The sequence below is a fragment of the Dermacentor albipictus genome, chromosome 1, assembly GCF_038994185.2.
Source record: "Dermacentor albipictus isolate Rhodes 1998 colony chromosome 1, USDA_Dalb.pri_finalv2, whole genome shotgun sequence".
NCBI classification, from domain to species: Eukaryota; Metazoa; Arthropoda; class Arachnida; order Ixodida; family Ixodidae; genus Dermacentor; species Dermacentor albipictus.
Genome location: NC_091821.1, coordinates 355,295,256 through 355,315,025, shown reverse-complemented (window position 1 = coordinate 355,315,025; position 19,770 = coordinate 355,295,256). Strand labels below are relative to the sequence as shown.

The 19,770-nt window shown below is 47.6% G+C and overlaps 1 protein-coding gene across 5 annotated transcripts in view; it reads left to right on the top strand.

Annotated features, from left to right (window-relative positions):
- LOC135902324 (leucine-rich repeat neuronal protein 3-like) overlaps nucleotides 1–19,770 on the top strand; it is a 277,011-nt gene that overhangs the window by 226,150 nt on the left and 31,091 nt on the right. The gene's annotated exons all lie outside the window — the stretch shown is intronic.

Here is a 19,770-nt window from a genome sequence, read left to right as displayed (position 1 = left end):
TATAGTGCAGATACATAGGTTCGGTACAGTCAAACGCTACATATATGTTTGTCGTTTTTCTGAAATCGCAAATGATTACCTGCTATACGTTCTTTTTTCCTATAAAAGTGACAGTGACGTGGCGCATGCGCAGATTGATACGTTGCGAACTGACACCACCTGCACGCTAGCCCTTTTATGATTGGTTCACTCGCGCCATGCGAAGCAGATGACGTTAACATAAGCGACGTCACCACCTAGCTCTTGCGAGAGCTTCAGGACGGCGCCTTGTCTTTTGTGGTTGCGTATTTTCAGTTACACTAAACCTTCTCCCATGGTAGGTGTGGATTTTTCTTTTTTTTGTATCGAAGAAATGTAGTTTACTAATGCAGCTCGACTTAATTTTTGCCTTTAGTGTCTCTTGAAGGTACGCAATCTCTCATGAGGATGTCGTGTTTGAGGAGACAATACCGATGCTTCTTACGAGAGCACCGCAGGCTTGTTGTTTGGCTAAATACTACCGATCACCGAACCATTAAAGTGGGACGTAGCACTTGGCTTTGAATTGTGTAGACGAAATTCGAGTAATGTTTTTATTGTTTTGCTGTAGTACATGTGTTTGTGTAAGAATACAGCTATTTGAGGTGAGCAGGCTAGGGCAACCGTGCTGTTATAGCTACACGCAGCACAGCCCAGCTGCTCTGGAAGTTGGCTTTCTGTAAGGGCACTTCACTGCAGAAAGTCAGCAGTGAATATAAGAGGCTTGGTGAGCTGTAATCTATACCATACCTACAAAAAATAACCAGACAGGTGACTGCAGTCTTGTTTTCGTAAGGAAGCCGGATCCAGAGCAACTGGAAGAACCGGCTGATTGAGTCGCGACCACGCTGAAAGGAGATTATCAGTCAATATGCCCCCTAACTTCGAAAATGGGCCTCATTCACCTTCGTTGATGACCTCTTTCTTGTTTCATGATTCTCAATCTTTAAATTCTGACCTAAGAAACTTTCGGACTACGATTCACTACGATTCCGAATGCGTCGGAATTTACCGCCGCTGTTATTGTTCTTTTTCCGTTCTAATCGCGCGCGAGAAGTCGTTAACGTTGAACCCGCAGCTTTTGAATTATTCCTTATGTTCATCAAAAAAAAAAAATGAAGAAGGTCGCATATGATTGTAAAGCTGCGTTGAACACCCATATCGAACCGGCGTACTTGCTATGCCGACCGGCACTAGCTGCTCGCGACGTGCTTTGTAAACATAGCTTCTCATCGGCATATCCGTAGTGCTACCGTTTGCTGATTGAGAGAGGCGTGCTATTCGTGCACGAAGATAGCCTCCGAGATTGCTGATTGAGAGAGGCGTGCTACTCGTGCACGAAGATACCCTCCGAGACTCTCCGCGGCTTGTGTCAAAGAGTAGAATGTTCAGCCTTTTGACAGCTTACTGTTACTTCAGCATATATTCGCGTAGCGGATTCGTCATATGCCTAAAGACTTTGCGATCCACGCAGTGTTTACGTGCCTGCGCTGGACGTCCATCTAGGATATCATCAGTAAAAAGAAAGAAAGAAAGAAGAAAAGAAAGAAAGAAAGGAAAAAAAAGAAAGAAAGAAAGAAAGAAAGAAAGAAGGAAAGAAAGAAAGAAAGAAAGAAAGAAAGAAAGAAAGAAAGAAAGAAAGAAAGAAAGAAAGAAAGAAAGAAAGAATCAGTGACCTATGCAGTAGCAGGAGAGCTGGCGCGTTATCCGATATATTTCGTTCGGGAACGGTGAATTCCAGGCTCCAGACGCGTCAGATATTCGTACATCATCTCTTATGGTATGTGCGGTGCAACCATAGGCGCGGAAAACGTGAGAGGAGACCTCGTCGGCTAGCTATAAGCGTGGCCTTGCAATCCATTGAAGTTGGAAGCTTGTGTTCAGTTTTTCGCGAACTCTATTGGTCCCAAACCGCATTGTTATATTTTTTCGATAGAATGGAGTCTGTTCGACGTAGCATTAAAAAAAAGAAGAAAGAAATCGTCTACTTCGTTCCTAGTTTCATTTCCGATGGTTCTACACTTCCGTGTTGTTTTGTCATCTTTCGGTGAGCATGCATCCCCGCGGAATAACAGTGATCCGCCCTGAGAATTCAGGTTACAACTCGTTGAAACTTGTTTGGTTGCGCTGCTTAACCAGAACACCGGTCGCTGACTGGAATCTAACACTGACTGGCACGTTTCGACGGATTCGCTCTTCTATAACTCAAAGTTTCGTTCAGCTAGTGGTCAATTGCTGCGATACTTACGCGTGCAAACGTAGCACGTGCCTTTCGAGAGAGAGAGAGAGAGAGAGAGAGAGAGAGAGAGAGAGAGAGAGTAGGCTGGGAGGTTAACCAGACGCACGTCCGGTTTGCTATCCCGTGCCTTCCAAAAGATTGAACGAAGCGTATACGTGCTGGCTTCTCTCTGGGAGCTCGGCGCCGGAGCGCTTTTCTGTCACTCCGGGGATTACACGACAACAGCAGAGTGCGAGAAAAGAAGAGAGAAATAAAGTTTGCAAATTGCGCTAACCATTTCAAGCCCGTCCTGGAACTGTGAAAAGTTCTCTTGTTCGCTTGCTGGGCGTTCGCGACATTTGCGACTGCTAAGTCGTGAAAAGCGGATTAACAACTGTAAATCCTTTGCACACTCTCATGTCACATTGAAAGCGTTTCCAAACAATGTTCCTATTTCAGCTGCTTTGAAAGCGCACATGGAGGGTTTGTTAGACGCGGCGAACTTTTTTGCTGAGATATAGGCAAAACTATTTTCGAAAACTCAACTGAATATACAAGTGATCCGACGCCTGCGTGTTGCCGCCGAAGTAGATTACGGTGCGAATGCTTCTTTACACTTGTTGCTGACAGTTTGCTTGTCTTGCGCTTGCGATAGTTTCTCTGCGGAAAACATTTTCGGCAGTTCTTTCCTTTTCCGTCCCTTTCGATGCTAAATTTTCCCGATGAGAAAGAAGTGTTGATGCGTGTACGTTAAAATGTGATCAAAAGGCCAAGAGAATAACGTAACGTTCCTGTGATGAACAGAGCAGCCACTCACAAATGTCATGCTGCTATGTTGATTTATTGCGAATGCAAAATAATCTTATAAACATCTGGGAAAAGCATGCTTGAGCGAAAAGGCTACATGAAAGCATGAGAGAGAGATATATGCTCGAGAAATTAAGATGGCACATTGTTCATTATAGTCATCCAGTAAGTTCACGCGAGCCATAGGTAAACTTCTAGAACTATATGCGCTAATTTTTATAAAAATTGTTTACAAACGTAATAGTCCACAGCTTGAATATTAACGCAAGGTGCCGCGTAGTTTGGTCCTTACGTTATCGGTTACCTAGTTATCTCATCGCTGTCCACGGTAACTGGTCTCAGGCCATCTGGGCTGAGCGAAAATGTCACCCGAGGAGGCGAGGAGGTTTTATATAATTTGCTGTTGCAAGGCTGGCCGGACAACATCCGGGAACTGCCTTTGGACTTACAGACGCACCACTGCGCGGGTATTGACTTTTCTCAGTGTAAGACCAGCTCTTACCTCAGTCTCTTATCAGCTGCTGGGTGTACCGTCATCCTCGAACGTCGTGAAATTTCGCACAATTGCTTTAAGAACAAATTGCTGGCTCTCCCGTAATCGAGAGTAGATGTAAGCATGAAATGGCAACCGGCAAATCAGATTGGTGGGAGATGATACTAGCCACAATCTTAAAGTTAGTGCAGTGCATGTTCTCAACGGCACACTCCACCGCACTATACTGCATCATGCCATACTGTGTGCTGGTCCACATACATGGATGCTGCCCAACTAGAAAAAGAAAGCCAGCTGAAGGCGGCATGACAGGCAGCGAAAGACGCCAGGAAGACGGAGCGCACTGCCCAGCTAGAATAACAGCGCCACAAGAAGGCGCCACGCAGCGTGGCGCCATCTCTCGATGCAACGCAAAACCCGCGCTGTAGAACTCGCGGTCCGCCGGCGTTGAAAAGAACACATCTCTCAGCGCGAAAAGATGACAGTGAAGTGTATGGTGCCCTGTATCTGGCTTTCTTGGCAAATGACAAATAAAACGTCATCGTACTGAAAGTTACAGCTTGAGTGATATTGTAAACAAACATTAGGAAAAATCAGAAGCAATACTTTTATGTGCCTTGTTTGAGCAGTAACTAGCTTATATATGCGGTCCTGTACATAAGTGTTGGGGGCCAGAGAGCGCGTTTCCGTATCTTTTGACTAATTGCCTAGATGATCTCGTTTTCTTCTCGCAACTTGTCGGTGAAACTCAGTTTCTTCGCTGCTGGTCTACGCGGTACCTAACCGTCTCCCGAGGCAAAGTCTTTCTACAGCCAGAATAATGCTCAGTTCTGTTTGCCTGAGTTGACAGTTTGTATTTATATGCTCCCCGAGTGTCTCTCATAAATTCGAGGCTGACAATAATGCTTTTGCGTGGGCGTTGTAATGATGTTTTGTTGTTGTTGTTGTTGTTGTGTGTGGTAAAGCCAGTGTCAAGCAGACACCATTTATTATTTCATTTGCTAATCTGTTTTGTTTACGTAAAGTGGGATGTATTACATGTGCTGTACCTTATATTGTACTTTACGTACATACCACAGTTGTAAGCGTGCCTACGGGCGAATAAATTTCCTTGTCAGCTTGCCCGGATAACTGCTCTAGCATTTAGCTCAAGGTCACTCGAAGGTCGCCGACAACGGGGGCCAAAATCATTCCATGCTTAACAATATCGTGAACGTCCTGCAGTGCTATGTCGAACGCAGGGCGCCACGTCACTCCCACAACGACTGCCGCCGCTCTCCGAACGTTACGCAAATCAGCAGTACGTCGGCGCGTCGAAGCAGCGCGAGTCCCTATAGGCGGCGACCTCAAGAGCTCCCTGCGTTCCAGCAGCCCGTCTCCTTTCGTTCTCGGAACGGAGGACGACCGAGGCCTGTTTGTCTACGTGCAGTAGCGTAAGCGGGGGCGCGTCTGGCCAGCGTCATGGACCCATCGCCGCGGCATGCATCGACCAGTGATCGCCTCCTCTACATACTTGCCTACGCGCCGTGTATTTATAAACGCCGCTGCCGTGCGGGACCTGTGGGCTAGCTGTAGCCCGCTTCCGCTGATATTCTGCTTCTGCGGGCCCTCGCCAGCAGTCTCGCGTGTTTATCAACCGTCCGGATGGGGCCTCTTCACGCGCGCGCAGCCCCTATAGTCGTGCCCGATCGTCACCGCTACGGGGGTCTGTTGGCTCCGCTTTTTCTGCTGTGTCGACGCCGGCACTGGCGGCCGTTTTAGGCAACGACAGATGTAGGCGCGGGGGACCAGTGTTCCTGGCAAGGAACCGACCTCCTCGTAAACGCGTCATCATGCTGCTTTATGCAGTTGTTTATACAGTCTTCTTACGAACCGACATTCCAGCAAAAGCAGGCTCTGATCCCGAGAATGGCACATGAACAAATAGCGAAGACACAGGGACGCCGAATAGGTTGTTACGACGGCGCTGGTGAGCAAGAAATGTTCCTATAGTACGCGTATTTAATTTATGCGCCGCACGTATAGGCTAGCGGATAACCAAAATATGGTAAAGCTTGCCCCCATAATTATGCTGCGTACTTATAAGCGTTCACATATACCGCGGGTAAACAGTAGGAATCGACGCATTTAAGTTTGAATATTAGCAGTGAAGATAACGGAGCCTTAATTGACCTGCACGCCATCCAGTTAAGACGATAAACTTGCTATTGTTCTCATATATGTACGCCGGCGCGCCCCGGTTCCCGCTCCATGAAATACTATTATCCGCAATTACCCTTTTGACAACTTTGCTGAATGCGTGTTCCATTAGATGTAACTTCCCGCAATTCTCCCAGCTATACCGTGTCGCATCATATTGCCTACGCGAGCAACCGCTAATTTATTGGATGCGCATCGTTCGTTAAACGAGCGTGTAGCGTTTTTGAACCTATCAAGCCCGCTCCTTCGGTTTGCGAGGTCGTCAGCGACTTTACATCATCCTCGGGGCGAATCTTTCATTCGCTCGTGCCCAAAAGAACGAAAAAAACAAAAACAAACAAGCTGTGCGTTTCTTCCAGCCGCCTCGCATGGCGATACTAAAATGGTCCGCTGCCATAGTCTGGCTTTTCTTGGGGCCTTGGGCGGAGTTTGTGAATAGCAAACAGCAAAGCAAAGTGTTGCTGCTGGTAACGCCAGGCGGCGTGCGCAACGGCGGCACAGACAACTTAATTTCGGCCTAACGTGATTTGGATAAACGGCCGTAGGGTTCCCCTGGAGAGATCGGCCTCTAAAGCCCGCTCTAGAAATGCCCCCGCCCCCCTTCGTCTCTCAAGCCCGGCTTCTTGAATCTACTCGCTGGCTTCATTATGTTGTTACAGGGAGGTGCGGTTCTCTGAACGCTCCCTCGTCTTCTTAACCATCTCCTCCCACGCCCTTCCCTTGTTTTGCTTACTCGCGTTTCAGCAGCGCTCGTTCTTGAGGGCGCCTCGCAGTCTAGCCGCGGACTTCGACTGTAAACTGATAGACCTCTTCTGTTTGCGTTTGCTCTCGGCGCGCTTTTTTGCCGAATAGTTACTATTTAGTCTCGTTATGCTTTTCCAGAGCTTTCCGTCTTTTTCTTTGTGTTGCCATTTTTTTTCTTTTTCCTACACGCTCCAGCGGGCTGGTCGACGAACCCTCTGTTTATTCCCTCTCTGAAGGCCATCGCTTGACTGCTGTTTGCTTTGGCTCGTGTACCTTTAGCGCTTTATTGCCGTGCCTGCAAAGTGCTTTCTTTACGAAACCCTTTATGGAACAATACTCTTCATTAGGAAACTTCTTCCGCATTGTCAAGCGCTGCGTTCTTTCTTTTCTCTTTAGTTTTGTAGTTTCCAATCTCCATTCCTCTCGTCGTATACATTCATGGCGTACAGAGCGGGCAATAAGGCTCGAGCTCTTAATATTCATCGCAGCGCAAGAGCTTTTCTTCATTCCTTTCTCGGCGCTCTTTATCGCGTGCCTGTGGCTGCTTACCTGGCTCAGTGGCTACGACGTTCTGCAACTGAGTTGCAAGATCGCGGATTCGACTCCCGGCAGCGGCGGCCCTTTCTTCAAATAAGGGCGATATGCAACTGTACTCGCCTTCTTGGAATTAGGCACATGTTGAGGAGCCCCGTGTGGTCAAAATCATCACGAGAATTTCCGCAATATTTCGCCCCTCAAAGCCTTGCGTATAACAGTAGGTTAGCCCAGATGTGCTGCTTCGAAGCTCGTGCGTGAAATGAAACTGGCGCTAAGTGAGAACGACTATATGCGCTCACATGATTTTCTGTCATTGTGGCCGTGTCCTTTATAACTGTTACTTACATAAAAAGGAGGGAATATGCTGCGATCTCTTAGCAAAACTGCGAAGCTAATTGCAAAGGGTTAACCGTTTGTTAAGATGGAACATTCAAGCGATAGAACGTAAACTATTTTCACAGATATCTAAGGACTACTGCGAGTCAAGAGTCACAGTGATGTTACACTTTTGGTCTTTTTTCAATCTTAACCGAATCTCCACCGAATCCCCTCCCAAAGGCCCAGCATACGTACTTAAAAAGCTTCCCCGACATCACCCTCGCCCCATCGTTTTGTATACAATCACGCTGCGGCGTGTGCAGTGTGCAAACAACGGGGCTCCAGAGTGACACTGTCCCCGGTTGCAGTGGCTCGAGGTCATTGCTGTAAATCCTTGCTGTGGCAGTTAGCCTCGTCTCACCATCTCGCAAGACACAGAGCCCGTAGGAAAATACTTTCGCGCTCGTTGGTGCACCTGGCCTTTGTCACAGAATGTTTTGTCAGGGGTGTGGTTAAGAGGCAATTGCTTGATCTCAAAGCAGTGACGCTGCTTCCGAGAACCGAATGGCGTGAGTGTCGCCTCATTCATAGCCCGCCTACGCGCTTTGCGTAAACCACGGCTCTGCCGCTGGCTTATCATAACTCTCCACCACCGGGCTTGTTGTCGGCTGAAGTGACTAGCGCGAGAGTAGACACAGGACACTAAAAAAGCGACAAGGGCAAGCGCTCCTCCTTGTCGCCTTTTTTGGTGTCCCGTGTCCACTTTTGCGCTAGTCACTTCAGCATGGAATATCAACTAGCCCGGTCTCACACCCTAGTTGTTGTCGGGCCGCGCGTCTCCTTCGACTACCGCCGCTCCTGCAATATACCTGCCCGCGGAAACGACGCTGAGACTCCACTCTCTATTCTACTTCTACACTCGCAAAATGTCTGAATACATATGCCGGCTATCTTAATTTCAATAGGAGGATGCAGCCATCTATAAATTATTGAATCGTTAGGGCGGAGGTCTTCTCGTGTAGTCACACGCAATGATAATTTACGTATATTGCTAAGATTTATTCGAGGAGCGCTGTGTTCATTGTTAATATTTGTTTTCCGTATGGCAAAATGTGTAGCCGCCATTGCGCATGATACCATATTTTCACCGTACATATCACATTATTATTATTAATAAATATGATTCCATGAAAAAACATGTAAACATTACACAGAGAGAAACAGAAGCTGGCTGCCAATTCGTCTCCTTGAAAGAACACCGCCCCCAACGGCGCCTGCCTTCTTGAAGAGGATGAGAAAGAAAAGGAAAGGGAAAACTTGAAAGGCACAGCACAGCAGTCTGCATTGCATAGAGTACGAGCACTATAAACGAGACTCGAGCCTCGCACACCGAAAATATTTATAGAACATAACGGCCCTCATAATTTATTGAAGCTCGACTTTTTCGGAAGCCTATAATATAAATAATAAGATATTTTTTTTGTGCTGGCTTCTTACGTTTATTCTAGCCAGCCTTAGTTAGCGGTTGGCAAGCTAGCGCACAGTTTTTTCTCGCCACAGTTTAAATTGCTCTGCATAAAGCTCTAGGCAGTTAGGCGAAGCGCTGCTACAGTGAAACGTTTTTATAATGATGCGCTTGGGACTTCCAAATCCTTCGCTATAAAGGTCACTCCGTTGTAAAGATCACGCACAGTACCGCTTGGAATAGTCCCAAGAATGAGCACGTTCAGCAAAGTATAACCTTTATTTAAAATGACATCGAAAGATACTCAGTAAAAGAAGTCGCTAATTTTCAGCTGCACACTTAATTAGTCTAATGGAACATACGACTGCAGCCAACATATGACAGGGAGGTTCGCAGCAGTCACCGCGTTTTTTTTTCTCTCTGGTGTCGACAGGCGCTCCCCATGTGCGCCGCAGCTCACATATATGGTGGCTGCAGAGGCCACTAGCGTTCACCGCATCAACAAGCCAACCGTCACGGACGCCTAAATTGCTTCGTTGCACAGGCGAATTCGTTGTAGAGGCCTTTGCCGTAGAGGCACATGAAACATATCAAAGATAAGGATTCGGCCAGAACATTGGGGATTCTAATATACGGTCATTTCGTCGTGAAAACGTTCGACTGTGTCTCAACTATCCTAGGAGTGGATCCGAACTACTAATCAGTGGTGGTATAGGTGCCACGAGCTTTTCTTTCGGTACCGTATATATTTTGAGGAGCTGGGGGGCTCATGATCTCTACAACGTGCCGCCGAGTTCTTTATCGACGTACGCACTCTCGCTTGTGCCTTCTGCCTCCCAGAGGCTGCCATTAGCTGCAGCTTAGGTTCCCGTTCGGGTTTGCCGCCAGCGCCCTCCTTCTGTATACCTGCTTCTGCCACTGCTCCGTTTCTGTGCCTGTTTGCTCGGGCTCGCTTGCTTCTCTTTGGCGCGGTGCGCAGGAGGTTCGTTGAAGGGATTGCCTGCTCTTAATTCGGGCTAATGAACGAAAGCTGATCGGCCCGCTTTTCAGCGGCGAAAAGCGCTCTTCCTTCTTCCAGACCTTACCGTCTCGTTGCACTTTGCGCACTGCCTCTTGTGCTTGGCTGCTTTCTCCTCGTGGCCGGAAGACTGGCGGCGAGGGGGAAAGGGGGAGGGGTATAGAAGGAGGAGGGTTTTGGGTTTGGGCGCAACGTTCGAGGAGACAGCGCTCTCTCTCTTTCTCTTTCTCTCTCTCTCTCTCTCTGCGAGCGAGAGCGAGGACGCAGAGCGCGCTTGGCTGTCTTTTTACCAGTTTGTCTTTTGACTTTGCGCGCGCGCGCTAGCTGAAACTCTAGGGCTAACGACTCGTCCGTAAGTCTCCCGCTGTCGTAGAAAGAGAGAAAGAGGAGTGAGAGGAGAAGGGTAAAAATGCCCGAGTTCCCAACGCAGCTATAATGAAAGGCAAACACGGCGATGCTTTCAGCGTCGGGCCTTTCCCCTCTATTCTTATTCGGTGCGCGCGGTGGCGGCGGAGTCATGCGAAAAAGTAAGCTCGCTATAGCGAGCGCGTAGTTTCAGCTAACTAGTTCCGGGAAAGGAACAAAAGCGCATTCGACTATAGTGCCGCAATTACCTGCGGATGTTTGCCTTGGCACGCGACGGCAGCCCTTTGCGTCGGTGTTTCCCGAGCGCCAATGACAGCAGCAGCAGAAGCGATGAGAAAAGAAAGGCCTGTCGCGTAATCTTATTCATGATGTCGATGATTCTCTTTCGGTTTCGGCTGCTTCGCGTATTAAGATCTCGTGTTTGCCTTTCCTTTCTCTCTCTCTCTCTCTCTCTCTTGTTGGTTTTGCTTTAATTTCTGAAATAGATTGGCGGCTGAAGCATGTGACGTCGGGGAAGCACGCGGAGATGTACGGCGCCGTCTTGTTTTGACGGCGTTACCTGTCAGACAGCTGCGGAGTGCTTCTTATACGACTCTGCCCGCTTAGCCGTATTTTGTTGCGGCAACCTAAGACAACGGCCAATTTCAAGCACGTACTTCTCGGAATGTGCACTCTTTGCCAAAAGTTCACGGGCTGCGTTGCCTGCGTCCGCCAGCCGGTTCACAGGCTGCTTAAGGAAGCTGTTGTGGTATGCCATAAGTTTTAACGCCCCGGAGAACGCTGAGAACTCTCGTAGTCGCCACTCACGAGGCCTGCAGCTGCACCGCACAACTGCACCGCACAACCGAACGGAATTTATGGTAAAGGCGCTAAGTAGTCTGTACACTTCTGACAAGGCCTCTACGATTCCTATAGCTAAGGCAATTATAGTGTTACTGTTTAACTGTTCGCACAAAGGCGTCTAGATGCCGCCTACGAATAGCTTGTTATCTTAGGGCTATTGTGTACATTAGACGGATCAGTCTTGGAGGTATGCAAATGTAGACGCTTTGCCCACCGCGGTAGCCCCAATGGATGTGGCGGTACGCTGCTGAGCTTGAAGTCGCGGGTTGGGGGCCGACTGCGGCGGCCACGTTTGGAGGGCGGCGGGATGCACCAAAACGCTCTTGTACTCCGATTTAGGCACACGTCGAAGAACCAGATCTGGCCATAATTAATCTGGAGTCCAGAACTATGCGGCTTGCGTAAAGAGATCGTGGCAATACCCCGGAATCTAATTTGAAATTAAAATTAGACTTTGCTTCTTGCGTATGCTCGTTTACGCCACGAAAGAATAGATATCAGCACGCGCGTGCCGTACATAGGGTTCCAACCGCTTCCTAATTTCGCCCTCCCTGTTTGGACCGCGTGTCCACAGTATTTAATAAATAAATAAATGTCAAGCTTCTTGGTTTTGTAACTGAGATACCATGGCAGTTCTTCTTTCCCGGCTCTCTTGTAATGCACCTAAAAACTCAGGTTAGTGTTAAAAAAAAAAAGTCATGTCAAACACAACAACAACAACAACAACAAAAAACAACTCAAGGACAAGAAGCAAGTTACGGAGGCTCCTCCGAGATTTCATGTGATAGAGGTGGGAGCTCTATATCTTTAACACGACATGACAATCTTGAGTAATTATAACTTAGAAATTCGTGCAACGCAGCACCTAATCAAGCATGCATCGCGGGTATCTAAAACATACGAGAGAGAAGTACCATGGTATTGCCCAAAAACAACCGGCAACAAACGTTTCGCTTCAACAAACGTTACTCAACCTCCAGCAGTACTCTTAAAGCGTGTAGGTAACGGCATGTTGTGATCATATTTAATTTTATTATTACCTATTTTGCAGTATAAGAATTACGAAAATTGGTTATCTACGCCTTTGTCCTTTCTTTCCTTTTTATTGTTATATAAACTGTTTAGTTTTCTTCCAACAAACGAACGGCACCTGGAAAGAGGCAGAGACATGAGCTTTATTGTACAAGCCGGAAGATTAGTGGTAAAGGAAGCGAAAAAAGAAAGAGCGTTTTTAATTAAGAAACTTCCTGTTTCTTCAAGGCGTCTGCGGCCGCACGTAAAATATTGCACTTGAACACTCCACACGTAAGATTACTTTCCCTGCTGCCGGTGTTACTTTTTTGACCGCAGGCTAACGACAACCACGTTAGCGCTTCTCCTGAGCACCCCCGAAGAATGCCTTCGTTTACGGTAATAACGGCAGCACCGCTTCGTTATACTGATTCGCGGAACTAAACGTCGTTGTGCCCAGCCAGGCGATGTTTACGTTGCACTGATAAGGCATTCCTTTCTTCACTGCGATAAAATTGCAGTATAGTGGACGACATGCGCCAGACAGGACATCGTGCCCTGCTCGCGTTATCGCGAGTATACTTATGGATCCTCATTTAGTTTAATTGGTTTCTTACTGCGTCTGTTAAGACTTATCCGCTAGATATTGGGCCGCCTCCACACCACGACTATACTGAATTTAACGACACGCTCGGATACTTGTAGTTGAGTGAAGCGAATTGCTGTAGCTTTTAAACAAAGCCAATACTTCAATAATGGCAGTGCTGCTCATGGTCATCATCGCCGAGCAGTTGATTACATAGAGGCGCTCTGCTGTAATTAGAAGCAAAACGGCCCGCTGTGTTCGTTGACGGCATTCCACAGCGAAAAATTTCGTCTGTAAGCGAGAAGCACGCGCTCCAGGAAAACGAGAAAGAGGTGTGAAATATGCATACCTTTACGCGGTGCATTACGTGGTGCATTGCGTCCTCGTTTTTTCTTCTTTTTTTTTGCTATCCCAGTCTTCGTGGTACGCGGCTCCGTGATTTTAATCTTGATTACACCGAGCAGCGAAGCTGTGTTTCCAGCGCTACGGCTACGAACCACTCGACTGCTGCCCGAGTCGCGAATGGGAGCCCGAGATTTACAGCGGCGCGCAATTCTTTCTTTTTTCTCTTTCCCTCGGTCTCTTTCTCAGGCTGTATATGTCTTATTCTTATTTCTCATCTTTCTTCCACTTTTCTCTGACGGCGTAATAGTTCCCTGCTTGAAAACGCAACTTCTCGTCGGAAGCCAATAAAACCGACAGTTAACGCCAGGGGGGGGGGGGGGGGGGGGAGTCGTTTCATAAATCATGTCGCACCTCGGCCGTGCTTTGCGTCGTGTTTTATGCGTTTCTCGTTTCCTTTTCTCCTAACCCACTGTGTTCGCCCTCGGCAAGCAATCCGCGCGAGACGGCGCACACGCCTTGCCCGCTTCCGCCGCTGGACAAACTGCAGTGTAAAAGCTTCGCTGCTGCGGGGCAACGTCACGCAAGCAAACGCCAAGGTGCGTGGTGGCGCCCCCTATGCGTAAATATGTGAGCTCAATATTCCGACCCCGGGACGCGAAGCTCTTCATTTCAACGCACTTTATTTACACGTCGTCGGCTTGCGTGTTTTGCGTTTGCTGTTCCTAAATCTTAGTTTGCGCTTTTTGTTTGCGTCTTTAAGCCGCAGTCTTTTGCACAGATAAAAAGTTATGCCGAAAAACAGGTACAAAAAGACAGAAAGAGGGGGCCGGGAGGTACAGGTAGGGAGTTGAATCAGATGGATAACGCATACTAAGCGTGAGTCCTTGATGCGAAAACACGGAGGAAAGGGCGTGAAATATAGACGTCTATTCGTTACGCATCGCTTGGCATGACTTTCTCGGAGGCAGGTCTCTCTCCCTGAACGATTCTGAGGGCGCGTGCGGTTTTCAAATTCAAAATGGGTAACGCCCCCTTCCCCCCTTCCTTCATCTTTTTACGCACACACATACACCTCTCCAACCCCTGCTCTCTTTTCTCTATCGGTAATCCCACGGGGTCGTCCGAACGAACTGCTACATTTCCCTCCATAAGTTCGATCGACGACGTTTCAATCGATGTCTGGGTATCGAGATACACACGAAAAGGCAGGAACATAAATCTCGACGGGTTTCGGTGGGGCATAACGCTGCTGTGGCCTGAAGAAAAGTACTGTTATACTGCGATATAGTGGGGCGCAGCAGCGTAGATATTACTTTGCGAGAGGGCTAATGGGGTTTCGTTATTTAGATTCAGTATATATTATTGCGATCTTCATTTCTTTATTATAAGCTTTGCAGCCATATACGCGTCCATATTAATGCTGAGGGGTCTTCTTCTTTTCCCCTTCTTTTTTTTTATTGCGATATGTGTATATGTGTATTATACATTTCTTGTGAGGCCTGCGTTGTGTATGAATTGAAGCAGTGTTTTGTGGAATCTGTTATAAGGTATGCAGCAGGTCATAGTTCGTTGTGACACTGTAGCGTATATAGGCCGGCTTGCGACGAGAGCGTTCCGTTCGTAAGCCTGGACTTGTCCGTATTAGGCGGTACGCATATCTGCCTCCATCACTGGGAGTGAGCAGTATGGATACGCAGCACCCAGTGGTGAATGCGATCTGTTCCACGTTGAGATCATTGCCGGTGTAAGGACCACCATGACCCGAAGCGTCCTAAGCACAACTTCCTCCGCCCTGGTACGATGAAGGGGGAGGGAGCAGACACATGGTGGGATAAGAGTGCGTGTGTCCGGCTAATGAAGAGAGAGAGAGAAGGAGAAAACATTTTCCGGCTGGTGAAAAATTTGTACGGGCCCGGAGTGAGTCAAGGGGTCGAAGTGGGAGAGGAATAGACGGGATACCTGGGTTAGGAAGGCAACACAACAACAAAAACAACAAATATTATTGACGAACACAATATCATCGATGCATCATGCGCTAACACATGCAAAGTCTATTATACAGATGCTGCTATCCTACCTAACGGCGGGACGACATTATTCCTCAGTATACTAGGCATAATTTTATCAGCGGTCACTAGCGTGATTTCTCTGCGAAACCCAGAGCGGTTTAGTAATGGAACTTCAAGCCATTCACGGGACGCTGTCCAAAATGCCACATCTAAGCTGCCTACAGTGAGACAACTAGATATATTCACTGATTATTCAGCGGCCATTAAAGAGCTGAAGAAGGTTTACAAGGTGGTGGAAATCTACGAGACAAAACACACTATGAATGGTAAAACAGCTGCTTGCGTCAAGATACACAGGATTCAAGGCCGTGCTGCGAACTCTCACAACATTGTTGCTCACCAGCCGGCACAATGTCGAGGACTCGCCGGCTGTGAAATTTTTGGCTATCCAACAATGCTCTGTACTTGTGACTTAGGGGTTTTTAAGCCGTCACATCTGTGAACCAGCTTCTTTTCCGTTATAGAGAGTAACTGTCTTCTGCTAGCAAATCACCTTCTGTAGCGCGTCTAAACAAGTCTTAATTCTTCTTGGTGCGTGCGGGTTTTAGCTAGCGTCTAAAGGTATTAATGAACAACAAAGAAAATTCCTAGCATGCGTGGATGTTTTCGTTATTTGAGCCCTGTGCGAGCCTGCTTCAGTTCACTTAGCTTACATGGCGAAAAGACAAAAAAAAAAGAAAGAAATGCGGGGATTCTGAAAAAAGTAATTGCGACGAGAGGATTAAACTGATAAGCTTGCAATACGTCGCTCGCTGTTGAAAGAACACTGAGCCTTTTCGACGCGAAAAATATTAACGTATATTAGACTCATGTCCGCTGAAAATCTAGCGATTTCGAAAGTGCCAGTAGATCAACCAAGGGATGGCGATATCGCTTTATTGCAACACCTCGATCATTGTTGAGGCTTTATGCGCCCTTCTGGGGAAGAACGTGCTTCCGTAATTATCCTAAACGACCGAAAGACGCACAGAGGGATCGCTTATACAACGAGCAAAGTGACTGTGTTCCGCGATGAGCGAATGGACCAAGAAAGACTCGGCTCTGGAAAGGGACCACGGGCCATAGGACGGTATGCGTCGTCATTTAGCCAACGCAATTTCTGCAATGGGCCTAAATTACAAACAAAACAGGGCACAAAAAGAACAAGTAAAAACTAGCGTGAAGGGGAGGGTGGAGGCGGGGAAGGATGCGTAAGCATTGTCGTTCTATACATTTGGTGGGGACTGGTGCGTCTCTATCGCTTATTACACCCTGCAGGCGAAGCAGCGGTACTGTCAACTTCGCCTCGGGAAAAATTTGGGCCCGATTTTGAAACTCGATAGCCACGCAGCTGAACGCGCGCGATGGCAACGCGCGTGCGCTCGCGTTAGTTAGGGTTTTGTTTCCATCGGTGCGTCACGCTATTCCTAGCTGCGTAATAGCGCTATGCTCTGCCCCTGCTCGTCAAGCGAGATTGAAAACGGTTGTCGTGTGTCCGAGTTTGCTTTAATGGCCGCCGAAAATTTTGCGTTGTTAGGAGGCTGATGCCTTCTCTCGCGTATATACTCCCGAGAAGAGGGCCGTCGTCGGCACAGCGCCTCGCCGAATAAATCTATTCGCTTTTTTTTTCTTTCTGTTGCGTATCCCTTGCTTCAACGTCACCTCGGCAAACGCGGCGTGTTGCGGAGCGCACCGCAAACGACTCGGAGCTAAAAAATTCTGAGAAAAAGAATTTTTTTTTTCACAGGAAATAGAGAAATAAGAAGAAGCAAAAAAGACGAATCTAGCACGTTTTGCGGCCGAGACGAGCTTGTGACGCCTTCTTCTCGTTTTATTTTTTTTTTCGTTTCTTTTCAAGCAGGAGACGAGAAAACAGGAGGGAAGAGGAGGAATTTAATATAAGCGCGGCAAGGGCCGGGTGGCGGTTGTCTGCGCGAGTTTCTTTCTCTCTCTCTTTTTATCCCTGTCTTCGCATGCTTTACTGCGGATGCGGTAACTTTAGACGCCGCGCCGGAAGGCAGCGGCGTCGTTGGTGTCGGAAGCGATTACGGCCGCGTGGCCGCTTGGGTGTTTGCTGCTTTCTTGCACTGCGCTTGTCACTGTGAAGCGCTATTTCTCTCCACTCTTTTCTCCCGTCTCTCTATGGCAGGTTTTCGACGCTATAACAGGTTATTGTTACTACTATCTGTGTTTTTGCGTTGCTTGTTCATCGGGGCCTGGTTTGTAGCCTTGTTTCATTTATGCGAAGTATTTTAGTGCCCGCAGTGAGTCATGCGCTTCTCTCGTTGGCCGCCGATCCTTGGTGTTTCACACATTGTGTGGACACTTCCGGAAACAACCTTATATCACTCTCTAATCTCATTGGGTGGCTTCGTGTCGCTCGCGTTTTTTATTCTTTTTTTTTTCTTTTCTTTCTGGATCCACTCCGCACATGCGATCGTACCCATACTGCCCTCTATCCAATATTTTCGACGGTGCTGTTTCGGCGCCTTCACTCTTTTTTAATTTTGTATTAGTCAGCACTTTCTGTCTATACGTATAGTCAGCGGCGGCACGCGCTCTTTGTTACCTGTTCGTTGTGTACTTTGTAGTGACGCTCTAATATCGAGGCCATCGTGTGAGAAAGAAACAAGCGTTGTGCTCATCTGACAATTTCGACAGGATGTGTTTTTGCGCTGGCACATTTACACGCCACCGTTGTTGCGTATCCAGGTCGGAGTTTTTTTTTTTTACCCTATTTTCCCAGTGAGAACACCGGAATATCGGCACTGTTCGAAAGAAGGTTGAAGACTGCAGGTGGTGACCCGGGAGCTTTAGCAGAGGGTGTCGGATTGCGTAGGCGCTGAGAAGACGTGAAATATTTTGTTCCAGGGTTGCGGTTCCGGCAGACTTATGAAGCCGCTCATAGTAGGACGCTGCGTATAAATTTATACGAAACTGCCTTTCCATGACCATTCCAAAAAAGTTTCACCAACCGCGAAGACAAACATAGGTTGGTTGGAAGCACACTCCGAGGCTTCGTGAGTTCGCACGAAATAGGTGTCATCGTTTGGGAGCGCAGCATCAGCGTATTTAGCGCCAGTTAGGTGTTTGAAAGACAATGTCAGCAATGTTACTGAAGTTACTCTGAATATTGTATAATTGCAACAGTTACATTCAACGATCAGCAGTGAACGCTTAGTGTGCAGGCGCCAAGGTGGCAGCGTTTCCTCGTTCCTTCGTTTTAGGTCGGAAAACAGTGACGGGGGCCAGTTGGAGACATCTTTTCTTCGGTTGCGCATTGATTGAATCTGAGTAAGATCGCTTGTGCGTTCAGTCTAGTGACCTTCCAGTGGGCACAGCTTGATGGTTATAACGTTCCACCTTAGGGCGGCATGCGAATGGGATGCTGCTTTCGCCCGCTTTCGTGTCAAATGTAACGTTACCTGATATGTTGAATAAAAGAAAAAGCTGCTTACATAGGCATGCAAAACATACATGGACGCGTACTTCCCTTTCGACTCAGTTGCTGTTGCTTTGTGCTTTTGAGGACGAGGTCATAGTCTTCTGGTTCTCATGCGGAGCAGCTGCTCTCCTGTATCGAGGCTTCACTGCACCACAAGGGCTCCGACTCACCAAAATTACCTTCCATACCTCCAAATCGTGCTTTAATAGAAGTAATGTAACATATTTCTATACAGTGCGTCTGGTCAGCATAACTTTTGCCTCTGCACGTGACGTTATAGCTTGAACCGCGTGGGTCAGCTATGCTCTGGAGAGGTGTTGTTCCAAATGCGAAGACCTTTAGTTCACTGACGTAAAACTGTAGGCTTATTTTGGGGTACGCTGTTCGGAATTATGTACCTTATGTATTTTGTACATAAGGTACAAGGTTAGGTACACGCCCTAACCAATCGAGCGTCAGTTTGTCTCGGTTTTCTTGTCGTTAACCTGTCTTTTGTTACGCCTTTAAGCAGCGTGTCAAGCTATGATATTTGTTCAACCAGCTCCCGTTGCAGAATTACTAACCTGTAAGTTGTTGTTAGCTTGCATGTCTGCCTCAGTCGATTGGCCTGACGTCTCTGTACACACAACCCAACGTGACCTGATCGGCTGACCAGCGCGCGTTTGCGCGACTGCAGACCTGTTCTGACGCTTATAAGCTTCGTCGTCAGGGGGTGCCCACGCGGCGTAAGGGATGTTCATTCTTTCTCTATGGCACAGTTGAAACAGGCAGCGCAGCACAACCCGTAAACGTCAAGGGGATCGCCTTTTGTTTTCGCTTCACGTTGCGAGGTGGCGGTGACGAGCTAACGACCGTCTTCCGGCAAAGAAAGTCAAAGTGGTCCACCATGTACCCGGCGAGTTTCATTTAACTTCCTGCCCGTGTGTCGAGCTATACACGAATTTAAAAGAGGATTACGAGGAAAAAGAAAGCATGCAGAGTAAAACTACGAGAAACAACAAAGACACGTAGAGAAAAAAAGAAAGACACATCTTTTGTAGGAAATATTGAAAGACCAAGAATAAAATTAAAGCGTTGCTCAATTCTCAATCCCCGAATAACTCGCCGGACCTTTCAATACAGTTCTTCTTCTTAAAGCGCTGCTTACCAGAGGAAAAGGAGCCACTCGGAGCCTTTTGGATTGTGAGGGAATGAAAGGAGTAAAAGAAGATTACAGTGCACCCGTGTTCGTTTTTACAAACGATCCGCATCCGCTCCTGCACCTGAACAATTTTTTTTTCTACCCGTATTTACTTTCAGCGTAGGCTGA